This window comes from Capra hircus, chromosome 11, assembly GCF_001704415.2.
Source record: "Capra hircus breed San Clemente chromosome 11, ASM170441v1, whole genome shotgun sequence".
In the NCBI taxonomy this organism is placed as follows: domain Eukaryota; kingdom Metazoa; phylum Chordata; class Mammalia; order Artiodactyla; family Bovidae; genus Capra; species Capra hircus.
In genome coordinates, this window is record NC_030818.1 from 41,441,246 (window position 1) to 41,466,315 (window position 25,070).

A 25,070-nucleotide genomic window follows, 5' to 3' on the forward strand; every position below is an offset into this window, starting at 1 on the left:
GCTGCCTCAATTGCTCTTGTCTCCTGACCAGTTTGCCAGTTCCTGCTTGGCCACTGGCCCTGGGCACGCCATCTCTGGGCTCGGTCACTCTACTGCCCATCCTGTCTTTTGGCCAGCTCTTATCGCTGGCACTCAGAGGGCAGCAAATTCCCAAAGTCTGGCCCACGGTGAGTGGCTGTAGCTTTCAGAAATTGGATGATAGAGTTGATTTCCTATAACTTTTCACCTTCATTATGCAAACAGATGCAGTTCTAACTGTAGGATTGCAGCGCATTGGAATCTAGACTAAACTATCAATGTGACTTTCCTAAAAATTAAAATCACATGGAGATAGGGGGTGGGGATATGCAGAAACACCTCTTGCCCTTTCTGGTTGTGGATGATGTCTGTGGCCAGGGTAACCCATGACCCATCCTCTCCTGGCTTTGCCAGCAGCTTGCAGCACTCTCTGATGGCCTGCCTCTCCTTGGATCTGATACACCTTCCATCCATCCCATGCCTGGATGGCTCATCTCCAGCCTCTGCTAAACTAGGGCTACCTAGTCTATTGGCATGGGATGCGCTGTCACAATCCTACTGGATCTCCAGTCGAAGACCTTCTAAATTCCTCCTGAAGAGGACAAGTCAACTCCTGGGTTTCTTCCACACCACAGAGCATATGAGCCTGGCCCACGAAAGAGGAGCTGAAGGACTTCTCTCCGCATAACCAGGCTGGGAAGCCAAACTTAACCATCATACAGGTGCATTAGGGATTGTTAAGGTAGGGTTAGGATAGAAGGATGTGGGTGGAAGAGAACTACCAAGGGAAGGTCTGTTCTAGAGTCTCACTTGGAATCTGGACAGAATTCCCTTTTCCTTATAATAATTCCTACACTTTTCTAATACATCTGCCCTCTCCAAACTGCAGCCCCAAAGAAGCCATCAAGACTCATGACATGTAATGACTTTCCTTTCCTCCACATGTCATCTTTCTCTTTCTGCCATTCTCCAGGGGTAGAAGAGGTGGACTCCCTGACCCCATTTTTGACCCTTTCTTTTCTCTCTGGATTCCTTAATTTAAACCATTAGGTCTGGTTCTTAAATACACCATTCAATCTCATGTCTTGCTAAAGATGTCAAGAAGTCTCAATTTCATGCCTCGGGGCACTGCACCACAGGGCAGTCTAGAAGAAAAAATAATGTAAAGGAAATGCATTTTTAAGGGGAGAATTAAAATGCATAAATGTATCTACAAAGATACTATTTCAGACTGATTCTAGATCACTTAGCTTGTGCCATGAGACTGATAGTACCCTGTTTTGGTCCAGACTGGCTCCAGAACGAGTTAGGGTGGAGCCTGCCCATGGAATGCATCCCCGCAAAGGCTTGGTATGGTAAAAATGCCAGTATTCACCATCATTGTTTGAAAAAGGCTCAGGATAAGCATTTTGCCTAATTATCTCATTTCATTTTATTACCCTGTGAAGAGGGTTCAATCATTAACTCACATTTTAAAATGCTTTCATTCATTTATTCATTTTTGGCTTTGCTGGGCCTTTCTTGGTGCCTGAGCTTTTCCCTTGTGGTGCCCGGGCTTCTCTTGTTGCGGATCACAGGCTCCAGGGCACGTAGGCTCCGGTAGTGTGGCTTGTGGACTAATGGTTGTGGCTCTCAGGCTCTGGAGCACAGGCTCAACTGTGGTGCACAGGCTTAGCTGCTCTGTGGCCTGTGGGACAGTCCCAGATCAGGGATCAAACCCACGTCTCCTGCATTGGCAGACAGATTCTTTACCACTGACCCATCAAGGAAGCCCCTTAATTCACATGTTAAAGAGAAGATTAAGTATCTTGTCCAGTCAGGGAAGTTAAGTGATAGAGCATAAACTCCAGTGCCTGTTCACTTAACTATTCCATTTTATTTCTTCTAGAGAATATAGGAAGAGCTCACAGAAAGAGTGGGGAAAGGAAAGAAAACTCATGAAACTGAGTGTGTATGGGCCAAGTCCTACTTAAAAAATCATTTTATAAGACCCTCAGAATCCTAGGAAAAAGGTTTATCTATTAGCCCTCTTTGTTGTTGTTATTATTTAGTTGCTAAGTCATGTCTCTTTGCGACCCCATGGACTGTAGCCTGCCAGGCTTCCCTGTCTATGGAATCTCCCAGGCAAGAATACTGGAGTAGGTGCCCTTTCCTTCTCCAGGAGATCTTCCCAACCCAGGCAGATTCTTTACCACTGAGCCACCTGGGAAATCCTACTAAACTGCTTTACAGACGAGAAAACTAAAGACCAGTGAAATTAAGAAACTTATTCAATATAATATGATTCAGTGATTCTGCTTCTATGTTGGTATCTAAGGGAATCGAAATTAGGATCTCATAGAGTTATCTGCAACCCCATGTTCATTGCAGTATTACGCACAATACGGATATCTGGGTACATCTTACCTGGATCAAGACTTTACCAAGTAGGAGTAACTAGTGCTATCCAATCACAAATAAAGGAGGAAACTACGACGTGAAAAGCAATTCCAATGAAACTGAACTGTGATTTCTTTTCTTTTTATCCATGGTGACTACTTGTCTAAGTCTACCCCTGAATAGAAGTTGAATTGAGCTGGGTTGTTAAGCAAAAGGCAATGTCTGAAAGTGCAAATACTCAAGACAACTCTAAGACAAAAGAAGTGAATCTCTGACAGGGAGGACTCATCTTGCATGGACTTCCATCCCTAGTATGTGAAATTTGCAGATTTCTCACAGTTTAGTGCTTGTTAGGCTCATTTAGCAACCAGAGAATCCCTAATTAATGCTCTGTCTTCTTCAGTAAGCATGTACCCACCCACCTCCAAATCCAGCAACTGAGTTTTCCTGTGCATTTTGGCCAGACTCTTGGCTGGAAATGTGGGGATGAAGAATAGAAACTGTGAAGTCAGACAAGCTTGAGCTTGAATTCTGGCTTCATCCTTTACTGGATGTGAACCTTAGGCAAATTTCCTCCTCCTTCCTAGAAAATCTTCAGTCTCCTCATTTTAAAAATGGGAATCGTATCAATGACCATGCAGAAATGCTGCATTGATTGAGATAAAACAATGTAGAATCTACCCCTTGGAAGAACTCAGTGAAAGGCGGCTTTGGTCAGGACTGTTCCAGCTTTGTCTTTCTCATTACAAAACTGGCAAAGGAAAAAATAAAAATAAAAAAAAAAATTTAAAAAAATTAAAAAAAAAAAGAAACTGGCAAAGAACAGCCATGTCCATTCCTTATGCCACTCTAGTTTTGAGGATAGCAGGTCTGCCTTTGATACCTTTTCGGAGGGTCATTTTCTTGGTACAGCTTGACATTGTCTGGTCTGATAGTTTGCTGACCTCTTTATCCCAGAAAACTCACCAAAATGTGACTAGAGATGGGTTTTCATGACCTGAGGATAGTTGCCAAGGCAGGAAGTCTACTTTGCACATGTTGACTACACTTAAGAGGTCCATGGTGTTTCAACTTTGCCTGCCCATTATGCTTGTCCATCTCACTTCTTTGAATAAAATCTCTTCTTTTAGCGATGAAATTGGTTTGACACAAGCCTCACCATTCACACAACTCCATCCCTTTGGCAGCTGTACTTGGTTCAAGACACAGTCGAATGACCCAAGCTGGACTGGTTGATAACCTGGGAGAAAAATGCTGTTGATTTTGCTGAAGTTATTAAGCTACTTCTTTTTAATGTGGTGCTGCCAGAAGCCATTTCTTTACAAAATGAAGGGAACGTTGCTGTTAGTATTAAGGGCTAGCAACACTTGAAGGCTGACTAAGTGCAAGCATTTTAAGAATGTTCTGAGAATTTAATTTGTATGATCTCAATCCTCAGAATGATGGTGAAATTGGAAGCCGCTTGAAATTGGAAGCCACTTGCTCCTTGGAGGAAAAGCTATGACAAACTTAGAGTATTAAAAATCAGAGACGTTACTTGCCAACCAAGATTTATGCAGTCAAAGCTATGATTTTTCCAGTAGTCATGTAAGGATGTGAGAGTTGAACCATAAAGATGGCTGAATGCCAAAGAATTGATGCTTTTGAACTGTGACGATGGAGAAGTCTCTTGAGAGTCCCTTGGACTGCAAGGAAGTCAAATCAGTCCATCCTAAAGGAAATCATCCCTGAATATTCTTTGGATGTACTGACGCTGAAGCTGAAGCTCCAATACTTTGGCCGCCTGATGCGAAGAGCCAACTCATTTGAAAAGACCCTGATGCTAGGAGAGATTGAAGACAGGGATGAAAGGGGATGACAGAGGACGAGATGGTTGGATGGCATCACCAACACAATGGACATGGGTTTGGGTGGACTCCGGGAGTTGGTGATGGACAGGGAAGCCTGGTGTACTGCAGTTCATGAGGTCGCAAAGAGTCAGATGCGACTGAGCGACTGAACTGAACTGAACAACAACAAATCATCAGAATATCCTTGTTTTGTAGATAATGGTATAATCATCATTAGATCGATAAATAAATTCAAGTACAGAGACTGAAATAACTTGCTCAAGTTCACACAGCCAGAAAGTGACAGAATTTGAAACTATGCAGTATATGCTATTAATCTCTAAGCCAGTGGTTCTCAGCTGGTGACAGTGTTTTCCTCCATGAGATCTTTACCAATGTCTGGAGATGTTTGTGGTTGTCGAACTCAAGCAGAAGGCAATACTGGTACCTATGGCACAGAGGCTGAAGAAGCTGCCAAACATCTTACAATACACAGAACAGCGCCCCCCCTCCCCCCCTCCATGCCAAGGAAAGAATGAGCTGGCCCAAAATGTGAATAGTACCAAGTCTGAGGATCCCGATTTTAGATCATTCAGATTCCCAAGTCCCGGCGGACGGAAGAGAGAAATGCAGAAGCTGTGCCAGTGCTGGTCCCAGCTCACAATACGGAAAGTTCACCTCCGCACCCTGGTAGCTCACATGGTAAAGATTCCACCTGCAATCTGGGAGACGTGGGTTTGATCCCTGGGTAGGGAAGATCCCCTGGAAAAGGGAAAGGCTACCCACTCCAGTGTTCTTCCCTGGAGAATTTCATGGACAGATGAGCCTGGCAGGTTACAGTCCATGGGGTCACAAGGAGTCAGACACGACTGAGCGGCTTTGACTTGTTCATGTCAGCTCCTTCCAGCCACCTCACCAAAGGGGTCTTTTATGCTGAGTAAAGTTTGAGTGAGCTCTTCTTACAGCTTGCAGTCAGGAGACCCCTGACACATACATATACAGATCTCATTTTTAATTCTACTCCAGTCATATAAGTTTGCAAACACATGTGATTTCCATGTGTGCTGCTGACTGTCCACCTCAGACCATCAGGACTATAGTGACTGTTTTCTCTCAACATATCAAGATGGTTAATTAGCACTTTTGGGAAGACGTGATAATAATGAACCATACCCTCCTGGGTTGGGAAGATCCCCTGGAGAAGGAAATGGCAACCCACTCCAGTATTCTTGCCTGGGCAATCCCATGGACAGAGAGGCCTGACAGACTGCAGTCCCTGGGGTCACAAAGAGTCGGACACGACTCAGCAACTACCACACACACACACAATGAACCATAAGCCATCACATATATCACATGAGTCAGGGTGGAAAGGATCCTCAACAGTTTTTTTCTACCTTTGATTTAGAAATTATGATTCACTGAGAGATAGATTCTTAAACACTCAGGCTTAGAGGCAAATGTGTGCTCAATGCATCTGCTCCAAAAACCATCTTTACGTACTAATTTTACTTTCTTCTGTTTGCACTCATGTCGGAATTCTTTCTCATCCTATGTGCATAAGCATTCTAAGAAGACATCAATAATTTTGTGTCTTTTTGCCTGAAGATCAGCAAACTAGTTTCTTACTTTAGTAAGAGTCAAATGACTACCAACCCCTAGAAACAACTAGAGAGCTGGGGGAAAAGTCTACCTGTGACACTTAACACATCTACAAATACAGGAAATGTGGGATAGACCTGAGAAGTAGCCAAGAGGCTCCCATTTCCGTGTATTTCACAGCAACCATAATATATGGGAGGTTAGTATTTATTTAAATCTATCAGACTCATGGAATTCTGCTTTGTGATGGGCATGTCACTTGCTTATACAATGAGGTGCACATTTTGACACTTAACAATAATAAATATCATAGGTAGATTCTTTTGTGATATGTTTGTTTCTTGGCTTTTTACCAAGTCTGTTCCTCCATATAGAGATGCCTTAAATTATTAAATAAATTCTTGAGTAAACCAAATTTTAAATAACTAATTCAATTACATTGAAATTTTTAGATGATCTTAATTATTTTCTGTGGAAGCTGTTGCTTTAAAAAATTTTCAGTTGTCCACAAAGCTAAAACGTATCTTTTTAAAATTATTAATGATTTTAATCTGGTTAAAATAAATCAGCTTTTAGGATCTCTGCTTTATAATGGAGTCAGTGAATAATTCTCAAATAGACTTCTTTCAGGGGGCTGCAGAGAAGACAAAAAGATAAAAATGACTTGACTTTACCCCAGTGAGACTAATACAGTTGACATCAAGACTTTAAAATCAGAAAGTACTCACCAATGTCAACCACTGGACATTTTCTCAGCATTATATTTTCTCTCTTTGTTTTATTTATACTTCAGTTACATGCAATAATTTTCCTCTGTTAAAACAACTTTGAAAAACATGTTGTCGCCCATCTTCTTTAAACTTCGCCAGTACAGACTGTATAATTCACTGTCTTATACTGTTTCATGTGAATATATCATTTTGTTCCAATTACATAAATTTGAGGGATTATCTTAAATTTAGCAAAATTCTTTCTATGCATTCCATAAACATCTGCTGGATAAGTTGAGAGGCAACATGATAGAGTGGAAAAAGTATAGGTAGAGGGTTTAGTCATGTTTATTAGCAGTGTACGCTGAAAAAAATAACTATCTGAGTTTCAGTTTCTCCCATCTTTAGTAAAACGCTAATGTTTCTGGCCATGGCAGATTAAGTGGTACCAGACTTACTAGGACTCCAAACAACTGGTAAACTGGGCAAAATACATGAAATAGCTGTTTTCAGATGTTGGATGACAGGCAGTGCCATGGAATTCCCATGGACTTTCCATGGAAATCTGGTCCCATGGTATTTTCCAGGCAAGAATACTGGAGGGGGTAGCCTTTCCCTTCTTCAGGGGATCATCTCAACCCAGGGATTGAACCCGGGTCTCCCCCATTGCAGGTGGATTCGTTACCAGCAGAGCCACAAGTGGAGCCTAATAATACTGAAGTGGGTAGGTTATCCTTTCTCCAGTGGATTTTCTGACCCAGGAATCGAACCAAGGTCTCCTGCATTGCAGGTGGATTTTTTACCAACTGAGCTATCAGGGAAGCCCTGAAAAAGGAAACCAACAAGGTAAGCCATCCAGTGACCTTGGTTTTCAGTCCGGAGGCATGTAATGGACCAAAGATGGAAACAGTCATATCACTGATATGAGAAGACAGGTCTTGGAATGCTGGTGGTTAGAATTTGTGATGCAAATTTGTGATGGCTAGAATTTGGCTGAGGTGGCTAGAATTTGTGATGCAGAGCAATATGAGGAACAATGCAAGAAAGAGCTATCAGGATCTGTTAGAGGTCTTTATGAATCTCTGGTTGAGAAAAGCAGAGGGAAACTTCATAAGGCTCAGCAAAGAAGAAACACTGAGATGCTGCAAGCTGAACAGCCCCCCAAGTTCACAGAGGCCTGGAAGACATTCATGTTCACACATACCTGATTGGAGAGAAAGGAAGCCAACAGAAGGAAAGAAAGTGATGATACCACTGAACATTGTAAATTCATTAAATATATTAATATTAAGACAATATTATAAAAAGCACTAAGCCAATAAAGCTGACAACTTAGATGAAATAAAAAAAGTGGTTTGAAAGACAAAAGTTACCAAAACTAACACTAGAATAAATAGAAAATATAAATAGCTATATGTGTTAAACAAATTGAATTGATAATCTAAAATTACTCTCAAAATAAAAATTCCCAGACCACATAGCTTCAACTGGTGAATTCTATCAATCAATTAAGAAAAAGGCGACACCAATTTTACACAAACTCTTTGAAACATTAGAGGAGGAGCTAACATTTTCCAACACAATTTGTGAAGCTGTTATTATCTGACACCAAAACAAGACAAAGACATTGTGGGGAGAAAATGTATGGCTCAATAGCCCTCAAGAGTATAGATGCAAAACCGAACAAAATGCCAGCAAATAAAAGCCAGCACTTGTATATGAAATGTGTATACATACACGATGGCCAGGAAGGTTTTATTCCCAAAGTGCAAGACTACTTGAACATTCACGAATCAAGAGAAAATCACCATACTGCCAGAATGAATGAGGTAATCTCTGTGTGTGTTTGTGATAATCATAATATGTATAAAAACAGTTAACCAAATTCAACATCCATTTATGACACAGTCAGTAAATTAGCAATAGAAGGGAATTTCCTCAAACTGAGAAAGGGTACATTTCAGAAAACCTACATGACTAAGGCTCATTTTCAAGCACTCAGACTTGGATGGACCCACTGACTTACCTCCCAAGATCACCTCCTATTGCTGGATATGTGCACTTACCCAACGTGGGCCCAATTTTTGTGTGAGCAATGACTTTTTGGTCTGCTCAGACTGGCTGTCAGTGAAACTTTGTAGAGTATATCTATGCCATGGATTATTTTTAAAGTTTTGTGTATTCGTAGTCATTACTCTCACATTGATTTTTCATATTTTCCAATAATCCATAATTTCTTTGAATGCATGTCACACAACTCCTCTACCTTAATCCCCAAACATTTTATTTATAGAGACTACACATTGAATAAATACTTTGTTGCTGATTATGATGCTATTGTAGCCAACAGCATCACGTAAGTTAGCATTTTTGATAATTGTGGGTAAATATTGCAACACTGTTATATCAACCCTTCCATGGGTTTAAAGTGCGTGCATGTATTCCTATCATGGATGTTTTGAAAAGGACAGCAGTTGAAGTACTTATGGTAAAAACTCATCACTTTGATAGTGTGAATTTCAGTAATAGAAACGTCAACCCGTGATGTGTGTCGAGGAACAAATATTTCCACTCAGAGATGTTTTCAAGAAAGAAATATGGGTAATTAAGTAATATACAAATTATTAATAATGTGAGCTTGATTCACATTAATGTCTTCTCAGTATTTTCTAAATGTTTCTAACTTTCAATAGTCTCCCAAAATATCTGAAAGCAATCAGTTAAACATGTCCTCTCTAGAAAACAAATACAAGAACAAGTTTCTATTTGGTTTTCATTTTCTTTAGTGTATTGTTGAAAAGTGATATTCTTATCCATTAGACAAAAGTAGCTGGAACTGTAACAGTTATATATAACACATCAACACCTGCTTGCTTCTTCTCATTAAAAATGTGCTATGTACTGAGATCTGGTTGCATTTGAAAGGGTGAAAATGCATATCAAAAGCAAATCAAAGATTTTGTAAAAGAGCAGTGGTGCAAACCTCTGAGAGTATCACATCTTGAGGACGATGTATTGAAACCTGTCCTTTCTATGAATTTCCATGTGCTGTCTCTTTAACTGGTGAAGTCTCCCTCTCCTAACCTGATGGGATTTTAATGGATGTGATGGTGATAAGGTGCAGGGCTTTCATATATGTGACTTTCCAGTAGAAGGTGAATAATGACAGCATTCAACAAACACCTTCATGACTGCCACATCTTATTCCGCATCACTGTGGAATTTACTTAAAGGACGCTTGGACTGTGTTGGCATCTCAAATTTCTAAAAGACTCAAAACTTTTCTGAGGTTTTCAGGATAATATAGCTAGAATAAATAAACCTGTTCCAAGAAGCATGAACTTGTTTTCATGATACAAGAGTTTCCGAAGAGGGTTTAAAAGTCTTGGCTGTCTTTCACGTGACACAAGGAGACCTGGATTAATGATCAGTGATATAGGTTACTCATGGCACATTTTCATGCCTGATCTATGTTTCATCATATCAGAAAAAAATTTCATCAATATGAATTGCTTATACATTGTTTTCTTCAACAGCTCTTTTCCAAACATGATGAAGGCATCTATGACTTGGTTATATTTAATATCATCCTTAGAAGGGTGTTCTTAACTTAGCTACTTATCCTCTCATATTTCTCAATAATGAAAATATTTATTTTTGCTAGTTTACTTCCTCTTGTTTATTAGGCACAAGAAGATAAACCAGCTAAAATTTGCTTCAGAAAGAGAAATGTAAAAAGGACACAAGAAAGATTTTGTATTTGAATAAATTACAGGCTAACTACTGTAACAAACAACCTCAAATCTGAGTGACTTAACACAATAAAGTTGGATTTTGGAAATGTAAAAGTGAAAAGAAGTCGGCTTATTCATTCAGGAGCAAGGTTCCTTCCACACTGTGGCTTTACCACCTTCTAGATCCTAGGAGACTTCTCTGTTCACCTGGTACATAAGGAAAGAGTTAAGATAAGGATCAGCAGGGGAGTTTTCACAGGCTGGAAATTTGCCAGAGATCACTTGTAATGCTTTTGAATTGTGTTGCTGGAGAAGACTCTCGAGAGTCCCTTGGACAGCAAGGAGATCAAACCAGTCAATCCTAAAGGAAACCAACCCTGAATATTCATTGGAAAGACTGATGCTGAAGCTGAACCTCCAATACTTTGGCCAGCAGATGTGAAGAGCTGGCTCATTGGAAAAGACCCTGATGCTGGGAAAGATTGAGGGCAGGAGGAGAAGGGAGCAACAGGATGAGATGATTGGATGGTATTGTCCATTCAGTGGACATGAGTTTGAGCAAACTCCAGGAGATAGTGAAGGACAGGGAAGCCTGGCCTGTTGCAGTCCATGGGGTCACAAATAGTCAGACAGGACTTAGCAACTGAACAACAAGTTATAACGATGGATCTAGTTTAACTGCAAGAGAAGCAGAGAAAAGCAGTCTAACTGTGTGATCAGAAGGGAGGGAGAAACTGTTTGCTGGACAATTGACAGTGTTACAGGAGCTGGCATGTTGGTTTCAGAAATATAACGCTAATCTTAAGGACTCAGATAAAAATCCAAAGCTATCATTGGCGCCTTTAAAATTATTTTTAGCTGTGCTGGGTCTTTGTTGCTGCATGTGGGCATTCTCTAGTTGCAGCAAGCAAGGACTCGTCTCTAGTTGTGGTGCACAGGCTTCTCATGGCAGAAGCTTATCTTGTTGTGGAGCACACAGGCTCAGTAGTTGTGGTGAACAGGCTTAGTTGCCCCACGGCACGTGGAATCTTCCCGGACCTGTGTTACCTGCATAGGCAGGTGGATTCTCAACCACCAGACCACCAGGGAAGTCTTTCTGTGAAAAACTGTTTAGGATGTTTATGCATGAAACCACTTGGCCAGAGAGATGCCATGCGGTTTCCTTCGATGAAAGAATCCCAAGGTACAAAGGCATATCTTCACTCTCATCATCCACTGTCTCTTCGATTGGCCACTGATTGGCAGCCACCTTTGCAGAGTTCCTGAGCTCCCAGGCTTAAGGCAATATTAGTCTTGAGTGTGAAGTTTTATATCTCTTAAGCCAAGATTCCCAGAGGCTTGTCATGTAATTAAAACATTTCCAAAATAACCATCATGTTATATTCATAGTAATAAGTAAGGCTGTACCAGAGGCTATAGAGATGTGGGAAAAAAATAGAGGTCATTCTCCTTTAAATAAAATGTGGCAGATTTCCTACTAAAAATGAATTTTTTTGAAATAATAGGTAAGCTCTCCTTGTTATTCATAAACATCTTATTTATGCATCTTCACTGTTGTGATAAATTAGCTGGGTTTGTTTTATATTTCCCTACAGTTTACTTTAAATAATCCTTCACAGTCGTTCACCACAAGACCACATAAGGTTCTTTTTTTAATACACAGAATGCTGAAATAGCATTTTAGCACAGACTGTAATGCATAACAAGTGTATTATTTCTTCTTAGGAATGCCATGCAAAAACTTGTTCTTCTCATATTGTCTGTTTTCAGTTTTATTCTTTAAAGTCACTCTGTATTTTAAAAGGTAACAGTCTTTGGCCTTACAACCACAAATTACCCCAACTTTCCTTTCCCAAACTCCCCATCAGCCACAGTCTAGCATAACCAGACCCTGAATTTCCCAGCCATACAGTATAGACCCTTTAAACGAGAATGGAAATGTAGAACATGGTTCACACTTTCTTTTGTATAACCATCTCCTTAGTTCTTTCACCACCTGAACTGAACCTATTCCACCTTCCTACTCATTCCACCCACCTGCCTCACCCAGGCCTTGAGTGCTGATGTCAGTGACAAAGTGTGACTTTTAAAATTTCAAAGTCAGAACACTGGTTTCCAAATTCAACATACCATCAACCATCCCAAATGCATCCTATCCACCACCAATATCACTACATATTTGCCCAGCTACAGACCGTTAGCATACATGATACACCTGTTAATGAAGACATATTTGACCTATTTGAAACTCACTTTAGGTGTATCTTGTGTTGCAGACCTGGTTGATATTGAGGAGCATGTCAAATATAAAACTGCTTACTCATCTTTTCAATGATAGATTGTGAAGTTGGAGAGAATTTTATGAAATTATTCATTCAAAAGCATTTTGAGTACCAATTCAGTGGATACAATGAGGTGACGAGAATGAAGACCTGACTTGGTGAATTTCATGGCCAAGTGGTAAGAGATGATCACATTAGAACTAGAAAAATCTAGGTAAATCTAGGAGCATAGGTTCCTCCTTTCTCTGCTATCCCCTCCAGCACTGACGGCCTTTCACTTTAAATTTTGAAAACTCTGCTCAACCCGTATTGCATATTTGAACATATTTATTCATTCCTCGCTCTTCCAGAATGAAATGGTACTTCCTTTGTACTGGCAGTAACCTTTCTCTGTTTTCTACATTATGAGTATTATCATGTTATATCGTAATCATTTGTTTACATATTTTTCTTTCCTATGTGAGTCCTTAAGCCTGGGATCTTTTTTTTTTTTTTCCACTCAATTTTATCTCACTGGTATCTAGTATAGTACCTATAAAACAGCATATTTAAATATAAAGTTTTTTGAAATGAATAAATTCTTTTAGGAAACACCAGGACATATTTATAGATGAAATTATCTTCAAGAAGGAAAGAGAAAGAAATATACCCAAGGCATAAGAACAGTGTGTTCAGAGGCACAAAGACATGGGAAACAGGATTGGGGCAGGGTTAGGGACAAGAACTCAATGTTTCAGTAATTCCGAAGCATGTGGTAGGGGGTGGGAAGAAGCTGTGGGAGTATAGAAAATGAGATTGCTGAGGAAAACCAAGAAGATAATAAAGATTTTCATAAAGCAACATTCTGAGAAAAATATAATTCAAAGTACTAGTCCCTAAATTTTTTAAGAGACAGTGAAAATAAACACATAGGTTATACTTCCCTGGTGGCTCAGTGGTGAAGAATCTGCCTCTCAGTGCAGGAGATGTGGGTTTGATCCCTGGGTGGGGGTGATCTCCTGGGGGAGGAAATGGCGACCCACTCCAGCATTCTTGTTTAGAGACCCCCATGGACAGAGGAGCCTGGTGGTTACAGTCCATGGGGCCACAGAGTTAGACATGACTTAGCAACTGAGCAACACATATGCACAGATGCTACTACTATTAATGTTCATCCAAGTAACAAAAACACAAAAACAGAACCTTGTTTGTTTTACTCTCGCCCCATTGATCACTCAGAGTCATGGAAAGTCATGATGTCACCTTTGGTTTCAGGGTAAATCTAGCAAACTAGTTTAATACACTCCGATAAAGGAGAAGAGGTCAGACGGAAATCAAGATACCGGTTGCATCCAGGCAGTCACTCAGGATAGAATCCTTCAGTCAATAATTTTCAGAGCCTCAATCATCTTTGGCTTTAGATCTATTATATTGCTATGTTCCTATGATTCTTTTGGTTTCCCTTAGAGGAAGCTCCTTGGCTCAGGTGCCATGCATTTCCCTAGGTGTGTTTTCACATTGCCTACTAGTCATCAGTTAATAAATATTTACTTGGTGTTAAGTTGTCATCATTTAATAAATATTTCCTAAAGATACGAGTACGGTGCATCTGAACTAGAAGAAAGGAGACAGATCACACATATTTAATCATTTTTTCAGAAGGTGTGCCTGGGTATGAAAGGAATGACACTAAAATCAGAAACTTAAGAGTGCTTTCCGTTTAAGCCTCACTTCCCTTCACCTCCTGCTGTGTATCTGTTTTTTTTTATAACTTTATGTAAACTTTTCCTGAGACCAATAATTGTTTATCCCTGTACTATGTCTTAGACTGAGATCTTTTATAAGCTAGAAATTTTCTCTGAGGCAAGAATAGTTTTGCAAAAATTAAACAGAATATCATTCCATTCAGGGGTTCCTGGGTATAGAAAACGTGGAATGTTCTTTGCTGAGACTTTTATGTTTTCTTCCAAAAGTTCCTTTCATTATAGAACTCATTATTTTAGAGGTTTTCAAGCAAATTCATTGCAGGTCATGAGACTGAGGAAAGAATACAAGCCAGGTTTCTCATTATGTTGTCTAAATTTTTGTAGAGAGAATTAGTCTCTATACATTACAGAACCACACGATAAATTCATGAATTCAATGAAAAATAATTCAAAACAACGAGTGTATTCATTCAGCAAATCTTTGAATGCCAACTTAATGTTGTAAATATACACATGGTTTGTATTAAATAAATATTTAGTGATTGTGGTTGAGAAATAGGGAAACTGGCAGAGAAATTTAGTGGATTTTCCTATAAGAACAGAAAATAATAGATGGGAAAAGGAGAAAGGAAAATGGTTTTGTTTGTGCTGGACTTTGAGTGGTTCTGAATTATACGACTTCATATGGAACCCTGAGAAAACCTTGAGAAAAAAGACTGACATAGTTAAGTAAAAGGGAGAAATGATCTTCATTCACCCAATTTAGGCTGAAATAAGTGGGAAGAGGGTTTAAATTATGAATTTTGCAGCAACAAAACTGACTGAGGCAGTTTCTCAAAGCCCCAGAGAAATTATTCTGGTTTTCATCTTCAGGTCGACACTGGCTTTGAATACCAGCCTTAGAGTTTGAAGTTTCCTCTCTGTACTCCTGTTCCCCCCCTCTAGCCATCCAGTGTTGGAAACCTTTTCATTCCAGAGACCAATTGTGTGTGTCTGCCAAGGAGAAAGTTTTTCACTAGATTCTCTTCTCTATTTTCTTTCTGACGCAGAAAGTTGAAGCCAGAATTCTGGCCAATAGGAGGGCATTGACAAATCCCTACCCTGGCCAGCACGTGAAATATTTATACTCAGAGAGAGCTAGACTAAGTAGTCAATAGAGTATTTTGCAGCACAGAAGCCAAACACTTTGCTAAAAGAGCAGAGCATGTTCAGAAAAGCTCCTCTTTATAGACCAAAAACCGAACAAACATTTCCATAGCAAAAGATTGCTTACCATGCCTTTGGCTGGCACAGGCCCTAGGCCTTCTTAAGTCAGCTTGCTTGATTGGAGTGAAGGACACTTTTTTTTTTTAAGTTATTTATTTACTTACTGATTTTTGCCATTATCAAAGACACCCATTTCTAGATGGAAGGGAGAGGTTTCAAATAGGCGAGAATTTCCTTCCTAGAGAATGAAGTCAGAAAGCCCTTGACCCAGATGGTGGCCTCGTGTGGGCGTTTGGAGCACAGCCTCTCGTTTCACCGCCTCGGCTTTATTTGGAATCTTGGAAAGAGGAGACAAGCTTTGATGCTGAAGATGCTCAAAGGAAAGCAAAGGACAAGAGGAAAAGCACAGCAAGTGCAGCACTGCTGACCCCGGACAAGGCTCTGCTGGTCTTCGTGGCCTGGTCTCGTCCATGGCCGCTCCATCAGCAGCGAGGGGGCAGAGAGGCCTGTCCTTTCACTTGAAAGCAGAGGGTGAGCCGAGCAGACGGTTCAGAGGGTCATTAGAAAGCATCAAAGGAGGCAGCCTCATGATGGTAATAAGACGGCTGTGAGGAAATAAAGTGGGCATTGATCTGCACTATCGAGTGTGACATTTTAACCGAAGCTAAAAGCCAAGAGCAAATCTAGCCCTCTTATTCATCTGCCTGCCTGTTTTAGTAAATTGTCTTCCCCCTCCCCCTAAACCACTGGCCTCAGAGGTCACTTCATATTAGCTGGCTTGTTAATACCGAGGCAATCAATACTTAATCAACAAGTAATGGGATTTTGCAGTCATCCTGTATGATCTTTCAATAAAGCCCCGAATCCATCTCGGCCCATTCCAAGCCTGACGAAAGGTGTGCGGTTGCTGCAGACCCTGGATTTGATGGTCTGATGCTCTTCGGCTGATCTGCATCTTATTAAGACACCAGGCAGCCACCGTCCTTCACCCCTTTGTTTCCTGATCCCCACTGAGCACAGCACGGCACAGAATCCGGGCACCTGAGATTTTATATGCATCAGTAAGAAAATTCAGATTTCTTTACTGCATAGGGTTCAGGACTCTTTGGTAGCATTATGCAGTTAAAAAACTGAATGCATGAGGGAGTGGATAGAGGAGAGAAGCAATAAACAGGGGAATTTTTTAAAAAGGAAAAATGGCTGATTTAATATGTGAAATTAGGCCAGGGAGCTGGAATCCCTACATGTCCCAATTATTGAACTCTGGGCTGCCCGAGTTCTTCTCAGAATGGACTCAATGAATGATGAGGGGAAGGAACACACGGGATGTCATCGGTTCTGGATAACCAAGGGGGTTCCAAAAGAGTCACCTGCATCTCAATGTACAGAGAGAAATTGGTTTTGTGACATGGGACTTAGTTTTAAATACTCCCTTGGTATCCTGATGAATAGAGCTCTATCTACCTGTAATACTGCAATAACTTTTTGCAGATATTTTAAAGGGTCTCACAATAAGAGAGCAGAAGCCTCCCAAAAAAGGCCTTGCTGCAGTCCTCACAGAAACCCTCAAAGCAGGTTTCCTTTGGTAAATTATCCACTTGCCATTGTCTCACCTTTAGACTTTTAGAAAGCGGATCTTGACAGTATACGACTCAGAGTCAATTCATGCTAATAAAGGTCAGTGAGTGTTGAATAAAACTAGAATGCTGATTTATTAATATAACTTTCAAGCAAACAACCTATCAGGCAAATGGGGCAGACACGCAGTCTCGCCAGCATAGCCTCTCCTATCAGAAAAGAAGCTGCATTATTAGACAATTGATTGGCAATCACAGAATTAGATAAAAAGGAATTAGGAGATGATATAATGGCACCCACTCCAGTAAGCTTGCTTAGAGAATTCCAAGCACAGAGGAGCTTGGCAGGCTACGGTCCATAGGGTTGCAAATAGTTGGACATGGCTAAGTGACTACCACTTTCACACTCACTTTTCATAAACATTTAATACAACACTACGCTGTGTTTTCGTAAGCACTAATACCACACCTAGCACTGTGACACCTGCAAATACACCATCAGCTGTGCCTGCTCCTTGGCATTTATGATCAAACTTACGGTGTCTGTGAATGCCCCACCCGTTACACACGTTACACATTATTTCATGACCTCCTAATAAATAGATGTTATCAATATTTGCATTGTAGAGATTAATAGAATGAGACTTAGAAAGCGTTCAAATGTCTGCCTAAGGTCATACAGGTCACGCATAGGAGAGCAGAGACCTGAATTCACACAAGCTACCCCTGGAACTGTGGTGAAACCCACTAAGCCATATCGCCTTCACTCGAGTCTTCACCTTTACAGGACTTTGAAAATGGCTCTTAAAATCTTTACGCCTTCTGTTCTCTAACCGTTAAAATGGGAATAATCCCTAGGCCTATCTTCTTGGATTGACAATTAAATGAATTATGCAATTAAAGCCCTTAGCCTAGAGTTTGGTTTACAGTAAGCATTTGCTAATATTGGTTATATTATGATGTCATTGTAGCATTATCATACTGTGTTGGTTTGCTCTATTGTTTCCCCTCTTCCACTCTGCTTGCATGGACTCTGCCAACATTTCCCATTAGAACTCTTCTTTGTTTTCGGCAAAGGCTGATTACCCACTCCCCCACATGGTGCAGATTTCCTTCAGCTTTGTTTGTGACCTCAGTCACAAAATAGCACATTCTGGAGACACAGGAGTTATTGCATCCTTTTTGGTTAATATCTTATTTCCTGGAGGTAAAACCAATTTCCAGGTACTCTAATGGAAGCTGTGAGTAGCAGGGTGCTTAGCTAGAAATTTTATGGTTTTCCCTTTGTCTTGCTTGGAGCTGCTATGAGGGAGCACAACATCAAAAATCTATTTTCAGGAAAGTCACCAGATTTGCATTAAAAATAATTTTGAGAATCCTAGCAGCTAGGGTAAAAAGAGAAATTAAAATATACTGTTTTAATTAAAATATACTGTATACTGTTAATCTAACTCAATTTAACAGTTTTCAAGACAGAGGAAAATATTGCTTAATACTATAATTTTCTTTTAATAGTTCATTCCATTTAAAAAATATTTTTCTTTTAAAATTCAAAATTTACAGAAAGCTCCAAACTAAAAAGACAAAGTTTGAAGTAATATATCTCCTCCGTTAATCCTGACTTTAGCCATTTGTACTTTCCATCATCCACTTGGTTAGACTGAACTTCTTTAAATATTGTGTTTATCAGGTCACACAACTACTAAATAACTTTCAATAGCTATCCAATCATTACTCCATGAAGCTCAAACCCTTTCTTTTTATAGCCCACTGCTGTCCCACCCCTACTTTTCCAGCATGCTTTCTACAGCTCCCCTGAGCAAATTTTTGTATAGGTAAAAGTTGTGCTTACCTACTTTGGTACCTGTCTTCCAGGTGATACTAAGAAATGTCACTCTGCCCCTTACTAAACCATACCTAACTTTAAGGTCCTTCCTTCATGAAATGAGTCCTGAAACTTCAGTCATTTTCCTTGTACTCTTCTCTGAACCTCTTTAGCACTTATACTCTAGACTGCATAATTGGCCTAATTATATTGTCTCATATTTTCTGCTGTTTCCTGCATATGCTTCTTGTCTCCCTTATTAGATCACAATTTTCTTTTGGAAGGTCCTAATCTCAGACTATCAAGTTTGTATGAAAGCATTAAGTGCAGGGTAGGATTTTACTATACACTTGCTGATTTAAAAGATTGTGCTTAGACAATTTGTTATTATGGTTATAATATGAAACCATTATTATTGATATTATCATTATTAAGCACCATAATAATACACCTTTTATAACTAATATATGCACACGTGCATGCATGCTAAGTTGCTTCAGTCATGTCTGACTTTTTGCAACCAGATGGACTGTAGCCCGCCAAGCTCCACTGTCTATAGGATTCTCCAGGCAATAATAGTGGAGTGAGTTTCCATGCCCTCTTCCAGGGGATCTTCCTAACCCAGGGATAAAACCCACATCTCTTATGTCTCCTACATTGGTAGGTGGGTTCTTTACCATTAGTTCCACCAAGGAAGCCCATAATACAAATGCATATACATATATATATATATATAATCATAATGATTGATAAATTATTTACCAATCCACCTACCTACATACATTTTTTTTTTATTCATTCTTCAAAAAGTGATCTAGGCTCGGCATTTTTACCTTCACTTTAGAGTTCAGAAATCTGAGTTTCTAAAAGCTTAAGCAATTTGACCAAGTTTGCAGAACTGGGAAATGGTGGACTTGGGATTTGAGAGCATATTTACCTGATTCTTATTGATGTGAATAACATCATATGAACCATTCTTGAAAATGTTTTCTTTTAAAAATGTTTTTGATCTGTAAATTGCCTCCTGATCTCCAGCTTTGGAACTGACCAAAGGAACTTTCTTTGAATGACAGAAATTCTATCTTTACTCTCACTACACACAATGTTATTGCCCCAGTCGACTTGGGCTCTCTTCCCTCCAGCCAATAGCTTATTTCTTCACCTGAACGACTCTTTCTAAAACTCAAAAAGAATATGTTTCTCTTTCTATTTTCCAGTCTTTCTTTCACTTTATAGAACTGAATATTCAGGTCAAATCCTTAGAAAACTCTTCAGAAGAACACTTCTTGTACTATCACTCACTCTAGCACCATGACTCACTCTTCTTTTGGGAAGCAGAAGGATCCACAGGATCACAGATATGCGACTTTGAACCAGATCCCTGAAATTCCTGGAGGGACCTCTCAAAAAGGCGGCAGTTGTTTCGGCTCTACTATTCTTGTTCAGAATTGCTGAATGTGCGTGTGTGTGTATCTTTTGGGAAAGAGATTCTGGTAAAGAGTTGTCTGGGTTCTATTGAAATATCTCTTAAAAAATTAATAAACCTTATTCTTGGAGCAGTTTTATGTTCATAGCAAAACTGAGAGGAGGGTACAGAGACTTCCCATGTACACCCCACCAGCACATATACACAGCCTCCCCTATTATTGGGACTTCCGGGGCAGAGCTAGTGGTGAAGAACCTGCTTGACAGTGCAGGAGATGCAGGAGATGTGAGTTCGATCCCTGGGTCAGAAAGATCCCCTGGAGGAGGGCATGGCAACCCACTCCAGTATTCTTGCCTGCAGAGTCCCGTGGACAGGGGAGCCTGGCAGGCAACTGTCCATAGGGTTGCAAAGAGTCAGACATGAGTGAAGTGATTTAGCACACCCGCATCGTCAGTGTTTCACACCAAAAAAAGCAGCATCTCTGGGCTATATATTCCTCATTCCAAAACAACCCCCCACCCTCCAAGCCTACCTTGATCCACTGTCCACCTCTCTCCACTCTGCTCTGGGCAGGAAAATGAGACATATGAGCTGTTTCCCCATACTCCTTACCTTCTGGCTTACAGTTGCTTCTGGCTAGTGGAGAGCACCAGCGGATCTAAAGGCAAAATGAGAGTGGAGTGGGTATTTTTCCCTCCAGCCCCCATTTTGCTGGGTCCCAATACTGGAGACACAGCTCCTGTTGGACAGCTTCCTCCCCAGCTGTGGCCAGCCTCTCTGGGTTCCATCACCATTTCCTCCCCTTGACCATTCAGGCTGAGGAGTGGTAATTAATCCCAACCATTGCCAGCCCCGAAGCACTACACAAACCTTTAGATTATCCTTATCCTTGCTTTTTAAATTTTCCCCTTATTAAACTCTCCTTAATTACCTTCATTTTAGTGAGCTTTCACTTACTTTATCTAATACTACGTATAATATCAAAATAATGAGAAGGAACAAATGTCTAAAGACTCTTAAAATCTAAATAAAACTTAAAATTTGGACAGCTTCCTGAATGAAAAAAAAAAGTTGTACTCTATTTTTGATTTACCTTCTAACTTGAGAGAACTCTTTTAAGTGAGCTCTAAGTAGGCTGTATGTTTATATTTTGGAAGGGGATGGTGGTAAACTTAGAAATTAGGATGAACATCATATGTGAAAATAAATGATGCTGTGAATGGCATACTTCTCAAGTGATTATGATAAAGTCCCAACTCTTAATTTGGATAAATTGCTAACAACCCAGCTTAGCACACCCATTTGCAGTAATCATTATTTTGCTGACTTGGCTCTATGTCTGGCTTGCATTTCAATAGTGAATGCAAAGCCTATAAGCATTTTAGGGCTTTCTTGCTAAACATCTCCCTTTTTCCAAGGAACCCAACCCAGAATCAGAATATCCCAATGCCTGCGTTGTGTTTCTAGTTGAACATTTAGGACTTTCAAAGTACAGTTTAACTCTTAAAGGCTATCAAGGGTCTCTTTAATCAGTTGCTGAAGCTGGCTATAAAACTCAAAAGACTTCATTTTGAAAGTAAAACCATTAGCCAACTGCCTTCTTGACAGTTGAATCATATTCAGATGGAGCACTTAACCCCAGCCTGCACTCACTCCTTGCTTCGTCACCATGTGCACAAGGCGAGAATGTGAACAAGTGTGTGCATCAGATGAATCTAGTCAGTCGTTACCTGAATGTCCTGAATGCTTTGCTAAGGATCAGGCAAATTAGCAAGCTGCATTACCATGATTTTTTCCCTCCATTAGCCACTCTTGTGAGTTAGGAAATTTCACCAGCCATCAGCCACTACTTAGGTCTGTTACTTACCAACCAGCTTCAGAGTTTTTGAACAAGTCACTGAACCTCTCAGAGCTTCTATTTCCTTATCTATAAAGTGAAATAAATGTTAAAATTATTTTCCTCACCAAAAACGGTCAAGCCAGACCCCTTCAAATGTTTGTGGGCTCCGTTTCTCCATTTTGATATTATTTCAGTACTTTTTGGATGAGGGTTTGGGGTTTACATGCAGGCTTCTTAGATGGTGCTAGAGATAAGGAACTCACCTACCAATGCAGGAGATGGAAAGACAGAGGTTCAGTCCCTGGGTGGGGAAGATCCCCTGGAGAAAGGTATGGCAACCCACTCCAGTTTTCTTGCCTGGAAAATCCCATGGACAGAGGAGCCTGGTGAACTACAGTCCATAAGTAGCAAAGAGTCAGACACACCTGAAACGACTTAGTGTGTACTCACACATATTTACATGCCTGGACATCTCCCAGTGGTTGGAAGAAAAGAGTTACGTATTCCAAACATAGATACTCAGTTCCCAAAACACAACAATACCCACCTTTGCGCTCCAGAAACCAAACTCATCTGCTGGCTTAATATCAACTTGACCTTCCGAGTCCATATCCATGTTCCAGGCCAGCTTTGACTTTATTTTCAGCTGAGTTGTCTATTTTTCTTTGATGTGACAGTTTATAAAACAAACTTGAAGGGACTCTGAAATTGGTCTGGGCAGTGTTGTTTTAGCAGGGGCCTTGAACTTCAATGGAAGAAGGCCAATCATACATTCTGCATGTATTTCACCAAAGATGACAGTCCGTAGCTAATGCTTCAGAGCCTGCATTCCAGAGACACCTTTTAACTGAGTGCAGCTCAGCTGGAGAGAAGGGCAAGGAGAGGGAAATAAACATCTGGCAAGGCCAAGAGTGTTATGAGTTGTATCCAATACCAGGCATGTCCTGATTAAATCTGTCATGCTTTCCCCAGCCAGACATAACCTAACTATCAGCTGTTCTCTTCAGCAGGGATAAATGCACCTTTATGGCAGGAAATATTAGCATGGGGTTATAGCGGCAAGTTCAAGAAGCTTCATGAAAAGTCTGTTTTTATCTGTTTATGTGACCCACCTCCCCTTTTCTCAGCCCTCCCTCTCCCCTTTTCCTTTCTCTCTCCCTTCCTCACTGTCTCAACCCATCACTGTCTTACAAGGACAAGTAGATTTCATCCATAAGGATCAGGCTGAAAGTATTTTCTCTCCTTCCAACTCCCAATGTCCACTCCAGACACAGGATGAAGGTAGCTGCAAGTTGGTTCCTTGATCTGGGACCTTCCAGCATTGGCCTGGACCCTGGCTGGACAAAAGACACTTCACTGTGTGTCTGCAACTTTGGCATTTTTTTTTTTTTTTTCCTTCTGGAGACTTCTTAACTTTGCTACTAGGTGAATAGGCTTCATGGTTGCTCTATCTTTTGGGTGGATTGCTCATTTTTAATGTATGGTCTTCTTAAACCTATTAGAGCTTTTTTCCCTTAAATTTTATTTTGTCAGATTATATTGCTATGACCTTCATTGTGGTGACTATTTACCCTGTTTGCCTTCTCTTTCTCCTCTCTGTCTTTAACTTTTCACTGTGACTGATTTGGAAGATCTCTGTCAAGTAACATATAGCTTCATCCATTTAACCCACTTGAAGAATCTGTCTCTCAATGTAGAATTTATGTACTTACTGTGTGTTTGCACATACTGTTTGCTTTTAGTGTGATTACTGTATGTTTTGGGTTATTTATACCATCAAATATTATCCTTGCTATTTATCATCCTTTTCTTATTCACTTCAATCTTCTTCCAAAGTAAAGAAGTTGTTTCCATTCCTCTCCAATCTTTATCATGTACTCTTTTATCCTATGATGATTTGGAATATATGCATTGCATTTCACTTAATGAGTGCCGTTAATTTTTAAACATACTTTCATGACTATAATTTTGAAATACATCTACAGCAAGTCAATTTTTAAAATTTTTGCCCTAAATACTGAAATAATTTTAGCACAATTTAGCTACCCATTAAACATCCCCCTTGTCTTGGTTTCATTATCTAGAGTCATAATTTTACTTACATTAACCTAAAAATGAGAGTTTAAGAAAGTAATCAATATGTACGTGTGTATGTATTTAGTCCCTCAGTTGTGTCCAACTCTTTGGAACCCCATGGACTGTAGGCCACCAGGCTTCTCTGTCCATGGAATTCTCCAGGCAAAAATACTGCAGTGGGTTGCCATTCCCTTCTCTGGAGGATCTTCCCAACCCAGGGGTAGAACCCAGGTCTCCTGCATTACAGGCAGATTCTTTACTGTCTGAGCCACCAGAGATGCCCACAGCAATCAATATAGACTTATATTATCCTGTTACTTCAATTAATCTTTGTACTTTTCACAGTTTATTTTCCCCCTAAAACCTTTCTTATATTTTATTTTATTTTAGATTTGATTTTATTTTTCCACAAGCATATGTTTAAATGCTCTTTTAATAAAGGCCTATGTGGGAAAAAGCATGTTACTTTTTGAACACCTAAAAATGCATTTATCTATTTTGTTTATTTTTGAATGATAGTATAGCTAAGCATAAAATTCTAGGGTTTAACAGCTAATTTCTGCGAATTGATTGAAAAATAAGAATTCACTGTATTCTGGCCTCAATGGTTGCTAATAAAAACCTACTGCCAAAAATCTGCCATCTCCTCTGGGTAACATGTCTTTCTTTCTGGGAAGTTTAAGATTTGCTTATTTACTTATTTATGCATTTAAAATAGAGGATATAGGTTGAAGCATGAAACCCTGACTCCATCTTGAATGCAAACATCTTTTTAAAAATAAGGTATTATTTTAAAATGCTAATTGTTAAAAATACAGATGAGCAGTTTTTTCTTAAAATTTTTTCTTACAAATGTTAATAAACATGGGTGAGATCTCCCG